Source organism: Rhynchophorus ferrugineus, unplaced genomic scaffold (genome assembly GCF_030347505.1).
Source record: "Rhynchophorus ferrugineus isolate W39M unplaced genomic scaffold, kcgeb_rfMv2 rfM4, whole genome shotgun sequence".
NCBI lineage: Eukaryota > Metazoa > Arthropoda > Insecta > Coleoptera > Curculionidae > Rhynchophorus > Rhynchophorus ferrugineus.
The window spans coordinates 9449312-9463664 of NW_027472583.1; positions in this window are offsets into that span (position 1 = coordinate 9449312).

Consider the following 14353-nt stretch of genomic DNA (forward strand, 5'->3'; position numbering starts at 1 on the left):
TTTTAAAATTCAGTAACAACCACCCAATATTTCAACAAAATCAGCTCACAGGACGAGAAAATATACCAACGTTTTTGGATTTTTCGTAATTAAATATTACTCTGTTTATAGAGACTCAATAGCGAAAGCATCCATAGCCAATGAGCTAATTTTTTTCACAAATATATATTTTAATGCACTTCTCGACAGTTCCGTGAAAAGTCTTTGGGTTCATATAGTAATTATAATTATCAATATTTGTAAATGTTTATGAAATACAGTTAGATATCTCGCTAACTGTGTTTTAAGCATGCATAATTATATACAAATTATAGTTCATTATTGCCGTAATATATTAGGCATATGTAATACACAAAATATATTATTTAAACTATCGACCAACTGTACTCGTTAAATATGTATATATATATATATATATATATATATATATATATATATATATATATATATATATATATATATATATATATATATCCCAGTCACGCCAGTACCCAGGCTGGGTAAGACCGGATATCTTCTGGGATACTAAGTTGGTCACTCGTCAATCGGTAGGCTTAATGCCAAGAACGGTGTTTCGGAGCCCATATTAGACTGCACGTCCAGTCCAGATAAACCCCTAGTTGGTATATAAATAAACACATTTCGTAGACCATTTTATACTCTAAAAATATCTATAGGTTTTTTCTTTCTGTAACGTTCTGCAAAATAAATCCTTATTTTTTCTTCAATGTTTACAAATCAAATATTATAACGTACACATTTTTAAATATAAGCTCATCCAACCTTTATAAAAAAAATGTTTAAAAATATTATTACATGTAGAATTTTAAAACATATAGATTTTATATGGTTAGAATTGTCAATACAGATCTGGACTACCTACTTGCTAATGTCAAGCATAGGGGAGCATCCGTTACGATTTAATCGTCATCAACTCATTCACATCACTGATCAGAACACTGCGAATGAAAATATTCCTGCTAGATACTGCCATATTCCAAGCTGATGACAACATTGCGTTGGAAACTATTCGGCGAAGGAATACAGATGTTTTAAAAGCAAATGGTGACACACTTTATTAATACATAAATATTTTGTTTATAACAGGTGTTCAAATTATTTTGTCAATCCCCTGTATGTTGTACAATTTTTTCTCAATAACTTCCACTACCTTATTATAAGTCTTATAGAACTACTACCGATAACAGCTTTAATTAATATTGAAAAAAGAAAACAATTTGACTTAAGCATTTCTACTATATTTCTAATGTGTATATTAATCCGTTAATCTCGATAAAATTAAAATATTTATAAATTTGGGAAATGTCAATTCAGAAGAATTTTCGACTGAATTAAAACATAAAATATTTGCTTTTGTGGGCAGACAGTTAGCAAAACAGAGCCAGCGGCATTTTCAGCGCACTAGTCGTTCATAAAAACATAACGAGGCACTGTTTACGTTTGAATCGGTCATGAACGGAATCAAAAAATTTGCCTGGCCACGAGCTCCAGTTGTTTTTTCCGAAAACTATGTTGTTTTTTACGTTCGGCCAATACAGTTCGTTGTTTTTTTACTATTAATTTTTTAGTTATTTATTTTGGCAGTTTGGAAATTGAGTTAAACCGTTCTTGAGATCGACGTCTGTTTTTATTTAATATTTCGTTTGTACGAAACTTTTATAATGGCTTTGTATGTTTACATTTTAAATAAAAACGAATTTTTGATATAAAAAACGCATAAATAACGGAAACCAACGTTCACAAGATCTGAGACACGTATTTCCAATCAAAGTAGATACATCACATTTATTATAGATAATTGTATCTAAATATACAAAAAATACAAAATATATAAAAAAGGCAACACTAAACGACAAGAGTCAAAGGAACAAACGAGAAAAAAGACAAAACAACTTACCTGCTTATATCGTAACACTAACAATGATGACGTGCAAGGAAGTAACGCGCGAGATCTGCTGCCACTATGGGTAGTAGGCCTCGCTGGGATTAAGCTAAATTATCAAAATAAAAAAATAAATGAACAGTACTGTTAGTAGCGCACTCACTTCTCTAGCTCCAGCTATGATGGACGTACAATGCATTCAAGGGAGAAAACTAAAAGCACACGCTAGATACGCTGCCACCAAGAGCTAGCAGAGACCACTTTCGGTGGCGTTTATGTATGCCTTTATTGAAGTTATCCATAGAATATAACTATGCATCAGTAACTTTAGCAACTTTGACGCCAGTTTCTGGTTTATAAGATAGTCATATTTTATAGTAACAGTTGCAACCATAAAACTATTATCTTTGATTTGGCATTTAAGAATTATGGAGAATATACGACGATTCGAAGAAGTAATAAAATAGAGTAGAATAAAATATAAAACGATGGGTGGATAAATAATAAGTAGAGCATAATGAGTAGAGAATAATAAGTATAAAATAATAAATAGAGAATTATTAATGAAGAATAACAAATGGAAAATAATAAATAGAATATGAGAAATGAACACTGATAAATATAAAATAATAATTATAAAATTGTAAATCGAGATTTAGCAACTAATAAATGATAAATAAAAACAGAAATCTGGAATACTCTCCGAACAAACTCGCCATTTGATGAAACTCAGCTTGGACAGCACAAAACACAATAAAATAAAGTGGACGAGAAGAAGGTAGTGACTCTGGCCACCGGGTCTTTAGAGATGGACTTTTATGAAGTTCTAATATCCCTAGGACGATGATCACATGTGCTAAATACAACCCCCGAAGAAATATAAACAATAGTGGCATTCGTAGTAATTATTTCGGTTAATAAGTATTCGCAAGCAACGGTGCCAAATCATACATTAAAAAGAGGCGCCAATCCCGCTTAGTTGCTTCACGTAATCAATCAAACTTATTTAAGCCGGCTTGGTGGCGCAGTGGTAAAAACGACAGGACGATCCACATACTGTTGCAATAGTCGCGGGTTCGAATCCCGCTGGGTCATGGTCGAAAATGTATGTGCGTGATTATTCAATATTTGTGATTGTCCTAGGCAAGAGTGCAAAATCCGACAAGAAAAATTATCCCAGTCACGCCAGTAACCAGGTTGGGTGAGACCGGATGTCTAGTGGGATGATTTCAAAGTTGGTCACTCGCCAGTCGGTAGGCTTAATGCCGAGGATCGTAGTTCGGAACCTACGTTAAACTGTAGGTACATAAACCCTAGTTAAAAAAAACTTGAACCATCGAAAAATGTAAGGCCTAACATATCGAACTACTAGATGGAATTCTAAGTACCATAGACATTTTGAATGATTTATGATTCCCTTGATTGCTACGTTTCTTGTCTGTGTTTCAGGAAAAAAATATTGGGACAATATAAACAAATAAAAATCGGTTTTACATATAGTATATACAGTCGTTTCATCTATTTACCACTATTCTACGTTAATTTTTTTAAAATAAATGAAAATGTTTGTTGTAAGCCCTACACGTTTCACATTTTGCGTATATATAATTGCGATCTCGGCTTAATAAGTGCTATAAATTAAGATCCCAAGAAAAAATCGCCGCTAGACATACTCTATCGTTGCCCCCTTAATGTTTTTCACTTTTCGGTAATCGACGCCGTTTAAAAAAACACCCGCGAATCGAACCGAATAAAACGACGAGATAGAGTCTATCGACAAGCTCAGCAATATATCTTCGAACGGTACCCGAAGTCTGCGACGCTCTATTTAAAACGATTATTTTTTCGTTTTTCGTCGAGGACGGACCATCAGCAAATATTGCTGACATTTCGATGTCGGAATAACATTCCGTCGGGCGGCGGTAGCCCGTGGCGTCTTGGGGCGATTGTTCCTCCACGGAAAGCGATTGATCGGCCACGGCCCTCGGCACCGAACCGAAAATAAATTATCCAGCAATGTCTGTCGTTTGTCCGTTATATCGCGGGCTATTTTTGACGATATTAATCTCGATGGGGATTATGTTGCGGGAGTTGCCGCTCTTCTCCTTCTCCCTCTCGTAATTTATCTATTTTTTTCTTCTTCTTGTTCCTTTTCCGACGTATTTTATCGCATAGAGTAATATAACGGTTCTCATTGTTATCTCGTTTCTTGACACCTTTCTCCACTAACAATAACAACAGTCCATTACGTAATAATATTGAATTGTTTCGTAATTTCAAAGATTTATGGTATTGGTGTACATGTACATATGGTATTGGTGTACATGTGATTAAGCTAAATTATCAAAATAAATAAATAAATGAACAGTACTGTTAGTAGCACTTCTCTGCTCCAGCTATGATGGACGTACAATGCATTCAAGGGAGAAAACTAAAACCACACGCTAGATACGCTGCCACCAAGAGCCAGCAGAAACCACTTTCGGTGGCGTTTATGTATGCGTCAAGTTATCCATAGAATATAACTACGCATCAGTAACTTTAGCCACTTTGACGTCATTTTCTAGTTTATAAAATAGTCATATTTTATATTTACAGTTGCAACCATAAAACTATTATCTTTGATTTGACATTTAAGAATTATGGGGAATATACGACGATTCGAAGAAGTAATAAAATAGAGCAGAATAAAATATAAAACGATGGATGGATAAATAATAAGTAGAGCATAACGAATAGAGTATAAAATAATAGAGTATAAATAATAAGTATAAAATAATAAATAGAGAATTATTAATGAACAATAAAAAATGGAAAATAATAAATAGAATATGAGAAATGAACGCTAATTGTAAAAACGAACCTCCTCGAACTGCATTTGTCAGATGTGATAACTTAACATACCCAAGGGCCTTTCGAGCTCTAGGAAAGTTAATTTCATGTATTTATTTATTTACTTATTTATTTACCTAATTGTTTATCCAGTCATTTATCTATTAATTTAACTATTTATTTATCTATTCATTTCACTATTCAGTTATCAATTTATTCTGAACATTCTCCGCTATTTATTTATTTAATTATTGTAACTCATAATCACTATAAATCCAAGATAATAGATTTATGATTGCAACTGTAAATATAAATTGTAGCTATCTTATAAACCAGAGGCTAATGCCAAAGTGGCCAAAGTTTCTGATCTGTAGCTATGATCTATGGATAATTTGAAGCATACATAAACACCACCGAAAGTGGTTCTGCTGGCTATTGATGGCAGCGTATCTAACTTCTTCTTGCGTATTTCTTCTCTTGATCTCATTGCACGTCATTATGGTTACTGTTAGGACATAAGCTGGTACATCGCTTGTTACTTTTGCTTCGTACCGTGTGCACATGTCATACTTCATCCAAGCACAGTTTATCATTGCTATCAGATATCGCTATTGTTTCTCATCATCATTCTCTAATGACACGTCGAGGCATAGTTATAACTATCGGCACTGAAAACTCAACAGACCGACATACAAATTTAATTACGAATCAATTGGCCTTAATTATTAGTATCATCACCGGTGTTAATCAACATAGCCGATAATTTCTTTAATAATTATAGGGCTGATTTAATGTTCTTTATATACTACCCTTATTCTCGAAAATTGGTTGCTCAGGTACTTTTTTATCTATTTCAAATCTGTCGCCCTACTATTTCCTCAATCGACGTTTTCCTGTTTACTTTTATTTTAATCGATTTATTGTTGTTTGTAAGTACTTTATATGACATACATATATATATATATATATATATATATATATATATATATATATATATATATATATATATATATATTGTAACTAAAGTAAACGAATATCCTTTAAAAAAAATGTATTTACGCCTACGTAATAAAATTCGTTCTACAAACAATTAACGTTTCCAACTAACCCACCATTTGAATTTACAATAACTTAAATTTAGGTATATATTTATAAGGACCTATCGTCCTATCACAGTCTCTGGTGTAATAGTGTTCATGTTGTAAGAATACTCGTCTTGTCAGTCGTAATGTGTGACTGTCGATGCGGTGGTTTATCGGAACACTCACTACTATTTTTGTTGAAGAAGTTCGCATGAGAACGGGAAACACCGGTTGAATAAAAACTTGTTTATTTCGATCTTTATCACTACATGTGGTCGATGGAAGGACGCTCAGGATAGTAGGTTAGGTAAAGACAGCACGGAAGCCCTATGGAAGTGGTGCCGTTACAAGGGGGTAGAGAGAAAGAGATGTTTTTTTCTTGTTCCAGAATGTCAAGCTAGAACCGAATGGTCTTTTGCTAATGTCGCTTTGGGTTCGGGAGAGTAGAGTATTTTGCGGCCGACAGAAACTCTGGATTACGACTGGGATTATCGTATTTGGTTATCTAGCGAGGGCATTCGTGGATGGGTAGGGATTTTATCAAGATGTTGTGATGCTCTAAGGTGCCTAGGGAGAATCTTATACTGAACATGTTCATGAAACTTTTCACGAACGGAATGCCTGACTCGAGGTGATTGTTGAATATCCTCATAAATAATAGGGCATTGAGTAACGCCCGGACTTTTTTGGATTGGAACACTTGAAGTAGTGCATGTTATCTCTCAGAGACGTATAGACGCGAATAGCGTCGGGATTGTCATCTACATAAAATGCTGTGTAGGAATGTTTGTGGGGTCTGAAATCAGCCATGTACAGGTTGAACAAGGCAGGGGCTAGTGGAGCACATTGCGGGACTCCTGCGGAGATTTGTTTTAGAGAGGAGACGCGTCACCGATCCTCACTTGAAAGGACCTACCGTCCAAAATCTATCAGGGAGATTAGGTCATTCGGTAGACCAAGCTGTTTCGGTTTGAATATTAAACTATCGTGGCAAACTTGACCGAAAGCTTTGGAAACATCTAAAAAGATGTCTCCAGTTTTTCGACCTCTTTTTAATGCCTAGTTTATTGTTGTTACCACGAGCAGCTTGATGAAAGCTGGAGTGTTTGTCATCGAAACCGAATTGTTCGTTCGGGATTATGTTGTGTGCGTCTGTGAAACTGTTTAGAGCGTGTGGTATTGCTTTTTTGACCAGTTTGGAAGAGAGGGGCGTCATTGTGATGGCCTTTTGTATCCAAGAACTGCATGGTACTAATCCACCAACGTTGCCAACCTTTGAACTTAATGTAAATGTAGTAGTGGTGGCCTAAAGAGTTTTAGCGGTCGCTACATCACTCCCCGCCTAATGGAGCTGCTGTGGAACGTACCTCATGTGGTGCTAGTTCCTGAACACTCCCGCAATCAATCGCCCAAAGACTGCTTAGAAAATGGGGATCCAACCTTAGTCAGGAATCTTTCGGGATCAGCTGCCATTGAAGGAGTAGCAAGGTGTAGTTTGTCTTGGGGCTTTGGGATTTATTTTAGTGTACCTATAAATGTGATAACTTACTTGTCCCGTTTCGTGCTGCAAGGGTGTTCATGCGTTGATAATATGCATGATAAATTTCTATATTCTTCATCCATCGCGCTGGTATCGTCGGATAATGCATAGCATATAATGTTGATGAATTTCTCGCGCTATCCTTCCATGAACGTCGCGAGCACGTGGATCCTGTTGGTCTTGTTGATCCGGTAAGCACTTCGATCACGTCGGGGTCACTACTTGTAGGAATGTTCATCTTATCGGTCGGAATGTACAGCTGTCAATGCGATAGTTTATCGGAACACTCACTGGAAGGACTCACATTTCGTGGAAACAAGTTCTCAAATTTTTTCGACTGTGAGAATTTCATTGCGTATTGTAAGCGCGATATTATCTTAATAGAACTCGCCTAATTTCCAACTGGTACTTTTTTGATAACATTTTCGTTTCAAATTTAACCCAAATAATTTAATATTTTAACAAAATATAAAAAGTTCTTTGACCAGGGAATTCATCCAATAAGCCATGCAATTCATTGTCTTCGAACATTTTTGGGTACTCCAGAATATTTTTTCTCATTTCTCTTCCGACGCCAAATTATCTCAAATTGGGCAACAAATGTGATGTTTGTCGATTTTGAAATTAGCTTCAATATACACTGAATAATTCAATAATACTAACTGCAAAACTCTAATTTCATATAGAGAAATGTTAAAACCGTTATATTTAAGAGTTGCTTTTTATTTTTATCACTAGATATACATATTCAAGTACCATAATAATATTATATTGAGTTTTGAGATGATTAGGATAATCTATAGAACTTGTAAATATATAAACTGACAAATCACGCAAAACTTTTACGTCACACTATTATAGTATAATTATATTATTTGAAAGGTCTAACAAATACGTAAAAATATCGTGCAGTACCTTCTAAAAAGTAGTCATATGTAGTCAAATGTTCTTCAAATTTAACCCAAATAATTTGATGTTTCAACAAAATACGGAAATAGTGAAAAATTATATTAATAAGACCGTGTAAGTTCGACCGTGTCCCACTTACAACGAAGCGTCTCCTTCGTTTTCACCGCCGCCTAAAAGCGACCGTCCTCGTCTTCCCCGTCGTTGTCATAAAACCCACCAGGCGTTACTTGTCCCATCAACTCCAACCGTTTGACTTTCCATATTTAATACGAAATTCATATTCGTTTACGTCGCCGAAAGAGTACCGTCACCCTCCCGCGAAACAAACAACAAGAAAACGAAACCGTAACGCGGGGACCGGGGGGAAGGCGAGAGAGCGCGCAGTCGGATTGAGGGGGGCGATATGGAAGGGGAGGAACGCGAGTTGTGGCGTCGTCGTCGTCGTCGTCGGTATGGATGGATGAACAAAAAGGGAGAGTCGTAAAAGTTTTATTAGTTATAATTTCGGAGTTTGCGGTAATTTTTGAACGAAAATTACGGCTCCGCGTTCCGCGAAAATAATCATAAACTAAAAATTAAACAGCCATCCATAGTCCGCCTCTCTCACTCTCTGACGAAGCGTCGGTATCTGCGAGACGTAAAACTTTATAAAACGATTAATTATTCCGTTTTCGGCGGAATCCGGTTTTATTGTTTGGGCTCGGGAGGATCGTTCGGTAAAGACCTCAACCGAGATATTGTGTAATTAGATATTTTTATATTATAAATAATCGCTCCAATTATTGCAGTACTTTCCCATACACGTTATAGAACGCGACCATACTAAAGGATATTCTATCCACTTCGACCGACAATACGGTTGGCATTCCCAAATTCAGAGAGCAACCCAGAAGAATACACGGATAAAAAACCTACTATCACCTCTGATTTACTCTTCTAGCGGACTTTTCATCTCCATTAAATGCTTATGTAGAGCCCAGAAGTAGTCCCACATAATCCAATAATACTTGTCTCTGCAGAGCAAGTTTTCACGATCAGGTATACGTCATGCATTCCACCTCTTTTTTCTCCTTCCATGATGACTAGCTAGAACCAAATGGTCTTTTGCTGATTCTGCTTCAGGTTCGGGGTAATGAATGTTCTGCAAGCGACAAAAAACCTGGGTTACGACTGGGATTGTCGCAGTTGGTTTACTACCGAGATTTGTGGATGGGTCTGGATTTTATCAAGGTGTTGTCCTGTTCTAAGGTGCCTGTGGAGAACCTTTCACTGAGCATGTTCGTAAAATTCTTTACAAACGGGATGCCTGATTCGAGATGAGTGTTGACGGTCCTCATAAACCATTGGGCATTGAGCAACGCGAGAGAGTTATACCTGTACCACACCTGTGCTCCGTAGAGGCAGACTGGATGGATTAGCATTTTATACAGAGTCGCTTTCTAGGAGATTGGGAGTTTACATTTTCTGCAGAGGAGTGGAAATAGTAGGCTGTACACGCCATTACCTTTGCAAATAGCTTGCTGTATTTGGGCACTTTATCAATTTGGGGGCGATGGGCGCGGAACTCCTTCTTGCGGTGGAACAGAATAGCCTGAGTTTTGCTCTTGTTTTCGGGTTTATCTCTAGCCGCGAGAATTTGTGCCACGTTATCTTTTGGTTCAGCGGGACTTAGAGTCTGTTACGAATAGCATCGGGACTATAACCGGTTGTGAAAAAAGCGGTATCATCTGCATAAAATGCTCTGTGGGAAATTTTGTGGAGTGGGAAAACATCCATATAAAGGTTGAATAGGGCTGGGGCTAGTGGAGTACCTTGCGGGACTCCTGCGGAAATCTGTTTATGAAAGGAGACGGCGTCACCGATCCTCCTTGAAAGGACCTGCCGTCCAAGTATGAATCTATCTGTGAGATTATGTCATTCGGTAGACCAAGCTGTTTCGCTTTGAATAGTAGACCGTGGTGCCATACTGGTTCTACTAAAATTTTCATGGTACTCCTCTGCGGAATGTTCTTCCAAATTTTGGTAACTCCAGATTCCAATAGTCTACGGCTGAGAAATTGAGCTACTGCAAGCCGCATTTGGTGACCGTTACAATTCCGACTACGTTAATTCACTGTAACTTTAGCCCTTTAGCTTTATATCTCTGATGCATGTATAGGTAACCGATCGCCTAAGAGTGATTTTCAAAGCTTGAATATTCCTTACTTGGAATATTGTATGGAGCACCTACAAGTCACCTGTTGTGACCTTACAGCTTCAGCTACGGTGCCAAAATACCCAAATTTCACTTAATTCCATTAAGAAACGCTTGCACAAACTGCGAAATGAATACCAATCCAACGTCACCCTATTTTCTTTTATTGCTAACTAATTTGATTACGGTTAATTGAATGAACTCAAAAGAGAACAGCCTCAATATCTCCCCGAAATCATACGGACCGCGCCTGTTAGGGTATGTGAAAGGATACTAAACAAAAAAAATATTAATTCACTTAAAAACTTCAATAAAATTAAATTACTAGAAAGGTGATCACAGTACCATCACAGTATACTGGATGCTGCGAAACTTTTCCCCAGACACCTATTGAGTTTTCTCTCTATGCCGTATTCCTTGATTTGTAATTTTTAATATCCCAATATTAATGAACTAAAACTAAAATTATAGGTATAGGATTCTATCGGATTAACCTGGATATTGATAACGTTTCGGGGATACACCGTGACAGACCCTAGATCGTACATCCTGCTATTCAGATAATTGAATCAGCCGGAAATAAAACGATGAGATCAGACCCAAATTTATATCGAAACATTCCGGCCAACCTTTCATACTTTTCCAATTCGCCTCCGCCCGCCCACAAAATGTAGCGACATGTAAAATTAGAGCGCGCCCATGGAGCGAGAAAAGGGCGACCGGTCGTACCCTTCGTCCGACTCGCCAACCATACCCCCCCGACACAACTTCGGCCGCCCCTCGATCGGATTTTAAGACAGCAACAAGCCTAATTGCCTAATTAGGCGTGCCAGAAAAGGGGGGAGCGCTCGGTTGAGTAGACCGATCGGGGGACGTGGGGGAGGCCGAGCTCCGAATAGTCTCCGTGGCTTCGGCCGATGCGTAAGCGGTAGCCCCCACGTTCCGACCGCATCGGCCACGGCTTGTTGGTTTTCATTGATGAAAAAAGAAAACGTCGCCGCCGGAGGTTCAACGAACAATTCATTAATAATGGTCGGGTAGGTCTGCCGACATTTTTTTTTTCAGCTGTAGTCTTAAATATCGGAAAGTGACTCTTTTGTGGATTGATTGCAGTTGGTCACGCTCAAAAATATTCTTGTTTTTAATGGTTTTTTTTTCGTCAAAGCAATTATTTCCTTATTTCCAACTTTCCTGCCATCCTTTTCTTGGAAGTCCAGCCTTGTAAAAAACTAATTAAATCAATGTACTGTTAGATCGGGGACAATTGAAATCTACGGGAATTTTAAATTGATGATCTTGATTCCAATCTGAACAGTGATGAACGTTTTGCATCCCATAGTTTTAAATAGATCAAAGGCATCATAATTTTACCTGTTGACAATGTTGAATAAGTCATCTTATAGATTATTTTAAAAATAAAATTATTCATGCAAGATTCCACAAGATTGTAGACAACAATAGTTCTTGACGAAGACCTACTAATGATCCAGTGTTTAAAGATGATCAAGCGTAATAAACCCGAGTTTTTGCGTCGATATGTGACAACGGATGAAACATGGCTCCATCATTTCACTCCGAAGTCCAATCGACAGTCATCTGAGTGGACTGCACAGGATGAACCCGCTCCAAATCGTGGGAAAACGCAACAGTCGGCTGGCAAGGTTATGGCGTCTGTATTTTGGGATGTGCATGGAATAACTTTCATTGACTACCTTTAAAAAGGAAGGATCATCAACAGCGTCTATTACATAGCGTTATTGGACCGTTTGAAATACGAAATCGCCAATAAACGGCCGCATTTGAAGAAAAAGAAAGTGCTGGTTCACCAAGAAGATGCACCATGTCGCAAGTGAAAACGATGTTAAAAACCCACGAATTGGGCTTCGAATTGCTTTCTCATACACCGTATTCTCCAGATATGGCCCTCAGCGATTATTTCCTCTTCTCAGATCTCAAAAGAATGCTCACTGGGAAGAAATTTTCGTCAAATAAAGAGGTGATCGCCGGTACTGAGGCCTATTTTGAATCAGAGGACCAATCCGGCTACAAAAATGGTATCGAAAAGTTGGAGGGTCGCTATTATTAGTATATTTCCCTTGAAGGGTATTATGTTGAATTAAAAAAAAACTAATTTTGCCAAAAAAAAATGTGTTTTATTATGGCAGGCCGGGGACTTTTCAATTGACCTGTTATTGTCTTAATTCACAATTCTTGCCCTATGTCACAAAAATTATAAAAAAACAGCTATTAAATAAGTCTCATAAATTAGACAAGCACAACATACATTATATTTTCCCAAAATTCAACTAAAAAAAACGAATCGATTTTCTTAAATGTAAATAACAATAATTACATCGCAACAGAAAAACATGGAGTTTTTTTAAATATACAATTTGGTATTTAAAAACTTCAAATAAAATTGATACTTTCGTGAAGTCAATGTTTGATCCAATATCAAGTCTCAAGTCACATCCTCGATACAATATAACGAACTAACCGAATATTTTTTTCCACAACAAGAACGCTATTACTCCGTATAAATCCAGAAAGAAAATCCATCGAAGCAAAAAACCAATAAGTCTTTATGAACATCCACTGCCGCATGCCCGGCTGGTATCCTGCAAGGGACAGGCAGCGGCGACCGGCATCGTCCTGCAACAGATACGTCCGTCGTTGCGTTATCGGAGGCGAAGCCTCGCAGGACCCCAGGACAGATACAAACGGTCAGTGTTCGTGAATACCCCCAGATGTTTAAATTTATGGCGAAAGATTATCATTTACATTCACGGAGAGGGACGGGACCGAGTGCCGGAAAGGGTAGCGGGGTTGGGGAGGGGGTTACGGACACGAGGGTAGCGGGGCGGTGGGGGCGGCCATCGAGCCAGGAACATTTCGGAAAGTTAGTGTCGGCAGCCGGCGACCTCAACCCTTCAAGTTTTAATTGGTTTAATCAATTCCGAGTCCCCGGGCTGCCACATATCGACGACTGTAATTTGTCATCGATCATTTTTATCCGGCGTCCGTCCTCCCTTCCACCCTCGGATCTCTGGCCAATCTACATATGTTTTTTTGTTGGTTATTAACCGGGTTTAGAATAGCGTTGGGGTGGCGTTTAAATGATTCGGAATTAAAAACTTCAACATAAATCGTCGAATAAAAATACTTATATAAAGATTTTTTTTATAATTATAAACTCGGTCTACATGAGCAAGGAAAATAAAGAATAGGGGAATATTTAATCTAATTTTGAGAAACTATTAGCTAGTTGCGTATATTCTGGACATGTTTTCACTTTAGAGAGGCATTTATCTAGAAAAATTGGTAGAACATATACTAATCAAAACGTTTCCATCATTTCACAGTGATACATACGCTACGAATGTTTTTCACAAACCAGTGTTTTTGACTCATTGTTATAACTTCTGTATACAGCCGACAAACCGAAATCAAAAATCAATACTATGAGTCAAAACCACAAGAAACCACCAAGTTTATCTCAAATTAAACTATTTGTGGTTAAAAATATGATATATCAAGGCGAATGAGACAAAATTTACTCTCGTGACTTTCATCCTGCGTAGAAGGATTTGTCCTTCGATAAATACTAATAAACATGAACTCTCGCAAGCAGATAATGTTAAATATGTTATCTAGAACTGCATCTGGATTGCGGTTTAACTTGGAAGAAACATATACAGCCTGTTCAAAATAAATAACTGTCGCTGTCGCAAATTGTCAAATCGTTTTAGAATAAGACAATATTTTCCTTCTCATTTTATTCTAGTTTAAAAGAGACACAATGGTGTCTGATATGTTCGAATATGTAACCGAATCAACCTGAAAATACTTCCGGTTGTGAAACGTCTGCAAAATTCTTCAAAATATAAGTTAAA